The sequence below is a fragment of the Orcinus orca genome, chromosome X, assembly GCF_937001465.1.
Source record: "Orcinus orca chromosome X, mOrcOrc1.1, whole genome shotgun sequence".
Lineage (NCBI taxonomy): Eukaryota > Metazoa > Chordata > Mammalia > Artiodactyla > Delphinidae > Orcinus > Orcinus orca.
Genome location: NC_064580.1, coordinates 90986420 through 90995644, shown reverse-complemented (window position 1 = coordinate 90995644; position 9225 = coordinate 90986420). Strand labels below are relative to the sequence as shown.

Sequence of the window (9225 nt, the reverse complement as noted above, 5' to 3'; positions counted from 1 at the left end):
ACTTGTTCCTTAAGTAAATCCTTGTGGGTGAACACAGCCTAGAACAGATAACTGCCTCACCTCTCTCATGCTTCTTTTGTCCTTTCCATAAAACAGGAACTTAAGCAATGTCATCAACAATAATGATACAATAGCAATTCTATTGTCAGGCACTAATCCATACAACAGTCTTATTAAATAAGTGCTATCATTAGCCCCATTTTAGAGATCAAGAAATCGAGATTTGGAGAGATTACATAATTAGCCCAAATTCAAACCCAGATCTGGTCCAGAGTTCTATTGACCATTATCTGTAACTTGGAGGCTTCAAAGATAAAAATCCCATTTAGAAACTTACTGCAAAAAGGTACCACCTTGAAAGAAGCAAAATAAAGTTAGAATAGGAACTTTCTGACCACCAAACCCTGAAATGAAAATGTTGTATTTGTATGCTGCTTTGACAGGAAGCAAATCTAAATGTATTATGAAGTACTATGTACTCTAAATGTATTATGAGGTACACCATAAATGTATTGTGATGGTGTTAAGAGCAAGGGCTTTAAGAATTTGGGAAACCTGAATTTGAATCACAGATCAACTACTTCCTGGGGGTATGATCTAGGTTAGTGAACAACTCTGAGCCTCAGCTGCCTCATCTATAAAATGAGGATGATACTAGTACTGAGGTCATAAAGATGTAGTGAAGATTAAGTAGACTAACACAGGTAACTTGTCACTGTAGAGGACAGAAGCACCAGCTTTAGAATCAGGGTTCAGACCTAGTTCAACGATCTAGTAGCTGTGTGACATTAGGCTGGATACTTTACCTTTGTGAGTACTGGTTTTCATATGTGTAAAATGGGAACGATAATATTTGCAACTCATTCTACCAACAAATATGTATTAAATGCCTGTGGTGCCAGGCATTCCACTCAGTTTGAGGGTAAAAAGATGAATAATCTTTATCTGCAAGGAATTTACAATTTTGTAGTAGGAGACACAACCAACACATAAGACTATTATTATAAGGATTATGATACAGTAAGGGACCAAAGAAAGGAGTCTACAACTCTATGTGGAGGAGTTAGGAAGGGCTTCACAGAGGAGGTGAGGAAGTTGTGAGAGCCAAATTGGATATATTCTAGAGTGTCAAATGAACAGTGAGTGAAAGTAGCTTGGAATTGGAGAATGAGATAGAGAGATTTAATTTTTTAATAAATTTATTTATTTTATTTATTTATTTTTGGCTGCATTGGGTCTTTGTTGCTGCACATGGGCTTTCTCTAGTTGTGGTGAGCGGGGGCTGCTCTTCGTTGCAGTGCACGGGCTTCTCATTGCCGTGTCTTCTCTTGTTGCAGAGCACGGGCTCTAGGTGCACAGGCTTCAGTAACTGTGGCACACGGGCTCAGTAGTTGTGGCATGCAGGCTCAGTAGTTGTGGCGCACAGGCTTAGTTGCTCCGTGGCATGTGGGATCTTCCCGGACCAGGGCTCGAACCTGTGTCCCCTGCATTGGCAGGCGGATTCTTAACCACTGAGCCACCAGGGAAGCCCAATATTTAATTTTTTATTGTAAAGTATAACACATACAGGAAAGTGCATAGGAAATAAATGTACAACTCCGTATATTGTCACAAAGTCACTACAAATTTGTAACCAGCACCCAGATGCTCCCCCCATGCCCTCTCCCTATTACTACTTATTTCTTCTTCTCCAAAGGCAACCATCACTCTCACTTAAAACAGCAGAGACTAGCTTTTCCTGTTTTTGACCTTCATATAATTGGAACCATACAATAGGTTCTCTTTTTGTGTCTGGATTGTTATTTTCCACATTGTAACTGTGATATTCATCCATACAGTTTTGTGTACACTATATTATATAGTATGCTATTGTCTGAAGACAGCACATTTAAAATTTTTCCATTCTTTTGTTAATGAAGATTTAGACTGCTTTCAATTGGGGTTGTTGCAAATAATGTGGCTATGAATATTCTTGGTGCACATATGCATGCATATCTGTTGTATATATACCCAGGGATAAAGCTGCTTTGTCAAAGGGCATGTATATGTTCAAGCTTAGTAGATAATGCCAAGTTCTTTTCTAAAGTGGTTGCACCAAAATACACTTTCACAAGCAGTGAAGTCTGGGAGTTCCTATTGCTCCATATCCTTCGTCAACGCTTGGTATTGTCAGCCTTTTTAATTTCAGTTATTTGGAGGAGTATGTAGTGGTATCTCATTGTTTTAACTTGTATTTTCCTAATTACAAAAGAGATTGAGCACCATTTCATATGTTCATTGGCCATTTGGGGATGTTTTGTGAAGTACCTAAGAAGTCTCTTGCCCAGTTTTTAGTCTTTTTCCTGAATTGTCAATCTTGCCTTTTATCTTCTTTACCATATTAAGGATAGTTATTTTAAAGTCTGTGTCTGATAACTCCATTATATGGAGTACTTGTGAGCTTGTTTCTATTATCTGTTGTTTTTCTTGGTTTTTGTTCACAACATTTTGTTCACTTTTATACATAGTTATTTTTGAATGAGTGATGAACACTGCATATGAACAATTGCAAAAGATAATTTGAGGCCTAGAATGAAATTGCCTTACCCAGAGAGCTTTCTTGCAAGTGACTAGAATCCCAAGCAATCTGGTATTATCTTAATCCAATTTCAAGGATTGAGATTATTGGAAACTGGGCTTTTGTTCCTGCAAGGATTGGTCTATTTCTAGTTTCCCATTATTCCTAGGATGTAGCCTTTTGAAGTCCAACTAAAAGCTTTGGGCAGAGTTGTCAGGCCCTTCTCTCCTTGGTGAGCTCTGGACTGCAGCTTTTTTATCTCCTTGCCCCTTGAAGCTGTCAAGGTACTGCTTGGCTTCTCAGTCATAGAACAGTGTCTTCTGGAATCAACAGAGGCCTTATAGGAAAAGTTGCCGCAAATGTCAGACTCACCTCTCTGAGTTTCTGCCTTTTCTTGGCCCTCTAGATCTTGGCCTCCAAATTTCTTTATTGCTTTGAAGTAATGTATGTGTATGTGTGTGTGTGCGTGCACGTGTGTGTGTGTGTGTGTGTGTGTGAATGCATGCACGTACACATACACATACACTTTTCATGGTATCCCTCAATGGGAGCTTTGTGCAAATTCCTAGCCCACCATTACCAGAGTGGAAATCCTGCTTGAAACATTTATTTTAAAATATTACCTCACATAAGCCTCACAATAATCCAAATTATTCTCTCAGCATCACATAGCTAAAAAGTGGGAGACACAGCAATGGTAAGCTAGTCTCTCTGATTCCAAAGTATAAGTAATAAAACAAAGGGCAATGTAGCAGCTTGCGTGGTACATGATTAGAGCCGGCTAATTAGTTTCATTAGTTTCATTCCATCTCTAACATTTAATGCTAATTCAAGTATTATAGGAAAAGGAAAAATCTAAGTGAGTTATACATTCAAGAAAGAAATATATCAAGATAAGAATGGCTAATATATATAATATATGTGTGTATGTATGTATATATATATATATAAATCTCAGAAAAAAATAAGTTGAGGCAAGTGGCTTCTACAAAATGAAGAATGCATTTGTCCCCACTTTCCATCCTCATTACCATTGCCTTAGTTGAGACTCTAATCGTCTCTCACCTGGCTTTCTCTCTGTAAGTTCTATTCTGCAAAAGAAGATAAGGATGATCAGACTTCCTAAGGCACTAATAGGGTCACCACCCTGCTTAAAAGCCTTCAAACTAGCTCTAGTATTTCCCTTGATGCCACATCTCCCTCCAACTACCCCTCATTTCCCTTTTCCCTTTCATAGTAAAGTGCTTCAAAACAGTTGTCTCTACACTGGCTATCTTCGTTTCCTTACTTCCCATTTTTTTCTTATACCCACTTCATTCTAGCTTCTGCTCCTGAACATTAAAAAAAAAAAAAAACCTGCTTACTTTTTAGGTCACCAATGACCTCCATGTTGCCAAATGCAATGGACCATTTTCCTACCTCATCTTAGTCTCAGTAGCATTCCACACAGTTGTTCACTGCCTCTTTCCAGAAACACTACACGAGCTCCTCTTCTGACTTTTCTTCTCCCTAACAGCTTAATGTTGTTGTCTCAAGTCTTGGTCATAAGAAACACCTCTCTATCTATATTCTCTTGATACATGATTCCATCTAGGCTTAAGTTGAAATACTACCTATCTGCTGTCTCCCAAATTTACATCATCATTCAGACCATTTTTGAACTTTAGCCTCGTTTTTCTAACTTTTTATTTGGTATTTCTACTTGGATACCTCAAATTCAACATGTCAAAACAAAACGTTGATTCTCACACTACTCAATCCCTCTCCCAGTTTTCCTCATCTCAGAAAATGTCGTCTTTCCCTTTCTGCCACCATCATCCTAGTCCAAACTACCATCATTTCTTGCCTAGACTATACCAATTGCTTCCTGACAGATATTCCTGCTTTCATCTTTGTCTTCCTATAATAGTCTCCACAGAGCAGCCAGAATAAACCTTTAAAAGCCTAAATCAGAATATAGAACTGCCCTTCTCAAATCCCTGCTTCTTCCAAAGTGGTTACATGTAGTATGAAGAATAGAATTTGTAAGATAGCCCTAGAATCATATGTATTTGTGCGTATGTCTAACTCTTCCTAAAAGAAAGCTAACATATAACTTCATAGACTCCACAGTGCCTTGCATATTTCTAAATATACACTAAGTCAGGGGTCTGCAAACTTTTTCTGTAAAGGGTGAGTTTTTAGAGTTCATAAGCAATATAGCCTCTATATTTTAACTACTTATCTCAGCCACTGTAACATGAAAGCAGCCATGGACAAGAAATAAAGGAATAGGTGTGGCTATGTTCCAATAAAATTTTATTTACAAACCAGGTAGCAGGCTGGATTTGGCCCACAGGCCATACTTTGCTGAGCCCTGTACCGTGTCCTGAGTCTCATCTTGACAACATCAAAGAAAAATGAATACTGTGGTAGCCATGAAGGTGCCCCAGTCAGAGACAATCAGCCTCCAAGAATGCAATCATCCAACAGCTTCTATATGCAGGTTCCTTTAGGGCCTGCTGTTTTTAAGTTGAGACCATGTGCTTCTCAGGCAGCTCTCAGCCTATGACTGAGCATGGTAGTGGTACAAAGCCTTGCCATTTCTGGCCAGCACAGGATGATCTTTGCACACGAGTAATCGTTGCAGAGCACCCCATTCAGCTGGCCGAGATTTTTTAGAGCTGTGCTGCAATCTGAGGCTTGTCTTCCCCAATTCTCCTTTCTTCTCTCTCTGTTTTCACATGTGTCAGACTTGCATCACAGTCTAAAGGCAAGTAATGTGACGACAGCTTAGACCTCAGTGGTAGCAATGCTAGTGGTGAGAAGTGTTCAAATTCTGGACAAATTTTGCAGATAGAGCCAACAGGCTTTGCTGATAGATTGAGTGTAGATTGTGAGTTAAAGAAAGGATTCAAGGATGATGTCAAAGATGATTCTGTAGAGTGCAGCTTTGTTTTCTAGTTCATTTCTGCTATTTTTATTATTACTTGCCTTCTGTTCTCTGTAGTTTTACTTAGTTGTTCTGTCTCTGAATTCTTAACTTGTACACTTAATGAATTAATTTTAAGCCTTTCTTCTTTTTTTAATATAAACATTTAAGGCTATAAATTTCCCACGAATAATATTTAGCTGCATACCATGAGTTTTGATGCATAATATTCTTCTCCATTCAGTTGTATTTTTTAATTTCAGAATTTCTTCATGGACACGAGTTGCTTAGAAGTGCATTTTCATACTTCCAAAAATATGGGTTTTTCCTAATCATCTTTTAAAAATTTCTAATTTATCTGCATTGTGGTCAGAGGAAGTGGTCTGAAGAAGATTTTTTAAAACTTTGCTCAGATGCTGTGTCGGCTTGCTGAAAATTCTGTAATAATTTGGCATAGTCTTCTATATATTCCATTAGGTTAAGCCTGGTAATTGTGTTGTTCAAATCTATATCTTTATTGAATTTTTATCTGCCTGGTCTAAAAAATACAGAGAGAAAATTGTTCAAAACTCCCACTATGATATGGATTTGTCAATATCTCCTGTAGTTCTGTAAATTTTGCCTTGTATATTTTGAATCTAGGTTGTTAGGCACATTCAGGTTTAGAATTTTTGTATTCTTATGGTAACTTGAAACATCATTACTTGTGATCACCTTCTTTGTAGTAATGATATTTGCCCTCAGGTCTATTTTGTTTGATATTAATACAGCTAAACCACCTTTCTTTTAATATTTGCCTGATATATGTCTCCCCACTGTTATGGGTCTTCATGTCATAGACATGTCTCTTTTTTAGTATAATTGACACACAGGGAAATGCACAGATCTTAAGTGTAATCATCCTTCCTTCTTGAATATCAGACCTCCTTCTCAGATTATTTTTTTCTTTTTCCTGAATCACATATTTAGAAACATATTTAGAGAGTCTGTTGGCGATAATCTCTGCTTTTGATTTTTAAAATGACTTTATATTGCCCTCATACTTTTGAACTTTTAATTATTAAAATATTCAAACATATTTAAAAATTGATATAATTAACCTCCATGTACCTCCTGCCCAGCTTCAACAATTATCCAATCATACCAACGTTCTTTCATCTTTACCCCACATACTTTACCCACACATCTGAATTATTTTGAAGGAAATTCCAGACATCATATGAATTCATCCATAAATATGCCAGTATAGATCCCCAAAATAAAAACTGTTAAAAATTAAAGATAACTACAAAATCATTATCACACTAGGAAAAATTAATGATTATTCTTTAATATTTGAGATTATTGAATATCCAGTCAGTGTTTTTGGCTGCGTTGGGTCTTTGTTGCTGCACGCAGGCTTTCTCTAGTTGCAGCAAGCAGGGGCTACTCTACGTTGCGGTGTGAGGGATTCTCATTGGGGTGGCTTCTCTTGTTGTCAATCATGGGTTCTAGGCACGCAGGCTTCAGTAGTTGCGGCTCGTGGGCTCTAGAGCGCAGGCTCAGTAGTTGTGGTGCATGGGCTTAGTTGCTCAGCAGCATGTGGGATCTTCCCGGACCAGGGCTCGAACCCGTGTCCCCTGTATTGGCAGGCGGATTCTTAACCACTGCACCACCATGAAAGTCCCTCTCATATCTCTTTTAATTGCTAGGATTCCCCCTCCATCTTCTTGTTTTCCTTGCAAGTTTTTGTTCAGGAAATTCGGTTGTTTGTTCTGTTGTGTTTCCTAGAGTACGGATTTTGCAAATTGTATCCTTTTGGTTTCATTTTAGTTCATTCGAACTCAAACCAACTAGCTATGCACAATCCTGAATCAAAGAACACACATATAAACCAGGCCATCAAAATTTACACTTAATTTCTTCCAGAGGTATGCAAACAAGGATGGCATCATTTCCATCCAATGTGAAGTGCTAGGTAATCAGGCATCCTCCGTGTTTACTTCCTATTCCTTTATAGTGTTTTACATGTATACCAAATGGTGACTTAAAACAACTAACAAAATTTAACAAAAAGATCAGATATCAGATAGAACTGGTCGACAATTTAATTTAAAAAGTGAGGAAAACATCAACTACTTGAAGAAATGTATGTGGTAACGTGGGGAAAGGTAGATGGAGAATTTGAAATTTTTAACTTAAAAACATATTTCTTTCAAAAATCAAGGAAAATGAGAACCTACTGTATAGCACAGGGAACTCTACGTGGTGCTCTGCGGTGACCTAACTGGAAAGGAAATCCAAAGAAGAGGGGATATATGTATACATATGGCTATTTACTTTGCTGTACAGCAGAAACTGACACAGCAGTATAAAGCAACTATTCTCCAATAAAAAAATAAATAAAAATATACAGTTAAGACAAAAAAAGTCAAGGAAAAGCTAGGTGTCAAACTCCTCTGCTACAAATGATGGTGGTTTAAATTATATAATAAAGTATTTACTTAATCTGAATTCTTTGGGGAGGTTTTAAATGGTCACACTCTCAATGGAAATAAATCTTTTAATAACTGTCTTATTTAGATATAGTCCTCTGGTGACAAGGCAATTTTCTGACTGCACATGAGATAAATGGAGTTAATACCATTAAGCAAACATGAAACTTTTGTTGTACTGTGATCATAGATGAGTCACTAAGTAAAATGATTAATCACAAATCAGTGTTGCTAGGCTCACTGAGTGACTATCCTTCCCTTGCAAGGCAGTTAGAAACTCTAAATTTATAAGCTAATGAGTTAATTCTAGCTATAAACAGACACAAGCATCAGAGTATTCAGGAAATTTGTACACAATTAACCTAAAATGATGACTATCTTAAAATATATTTTGGCATATTTCTATCATACATGGTATTATACAAATATATAAAATGAAATCAAATACCTACAGATAAATTTTGAATAATAGAATACTAAGAGAACTATTTTAATGGAAGAAAATTTTAAAATAAGAGAATTTCAATACATGTCACTACAACATTAGAGAATCATAAATTATCTTCATTTCATCAGCCTATAAATGGCTGTACTTCATGTTGCAATGACTAGAACTTGTAACTTTAATAAGTAGCATTATCATGACCTAAATCATGTTGAAAGGAAAAGGGCTTTACAAAGAGACAAACAGTATTCGTGCTTTCAATAAATATCCTCTTTCAAAAACAGGAGAAAATGAAGAACATCATTGCTTGGATTTTGTAAAGAACTCTATTTGATTTTAAATCTTCATTAATCTCAGATTAACAAAGCTATTATTAATATTAAATTAGCAAAGTTATTTGCACATGTGCAAGGAAGGAACCATGGGGATGTAAAAATGAAAATGAGGACTAGTGGGGAAGACAAATAAACCCTGCTAATTGTAAGAAAGAATGGCATACAGGCTAAAGCGCCTTTAGATTACTTCCTTCCTACTTTCTCGGCATTAAAAAATAGCTTTCCTTTAATGAAATGCATCTTGGTTCCATCTTTTGTGAAACTCTGAAAACCAAAGCAAAATAATGTAAGCTGTGTGAGGGCAGAGACTGTGTCTGCCTATTTACCACTTATCTCCTAGTGTTTACCACAGTGCCTACTACATAATAAGCATCCTATTGCTGAATACATAGATGAGGAAGCCGCAGCTGAGTTTTCCTTTGCAGGATAACAAGGATGCAACAGGAAGTCATTTCATTGTATATTTAGTAAATAATGTATTAGTTATCTATTGCTGCATAACC

At 36.8% G+C, this 9225-nt stretch overlaps 1 long non-coding RNA gene across 1 annotated transcript; it reads left to right on the top strand.

Annotated features, from left to right (window-relative positions):
* Positions 1-661: 661 nt before the first annotated feature.
* On the top strand, positions 662-7888 carry LOC125963159 (uncharacterized). The gene is made up of 2 exons (XR_007474984.1): positions 662-810; positions 7675-7888. It is a non-coding gene; the product is annotated as an uncharacterized LOC125963159 (long non-coding RNA).
* The last annotated feature ends 1337 nt before the right edge of the window (positions 7889-9225 follow it).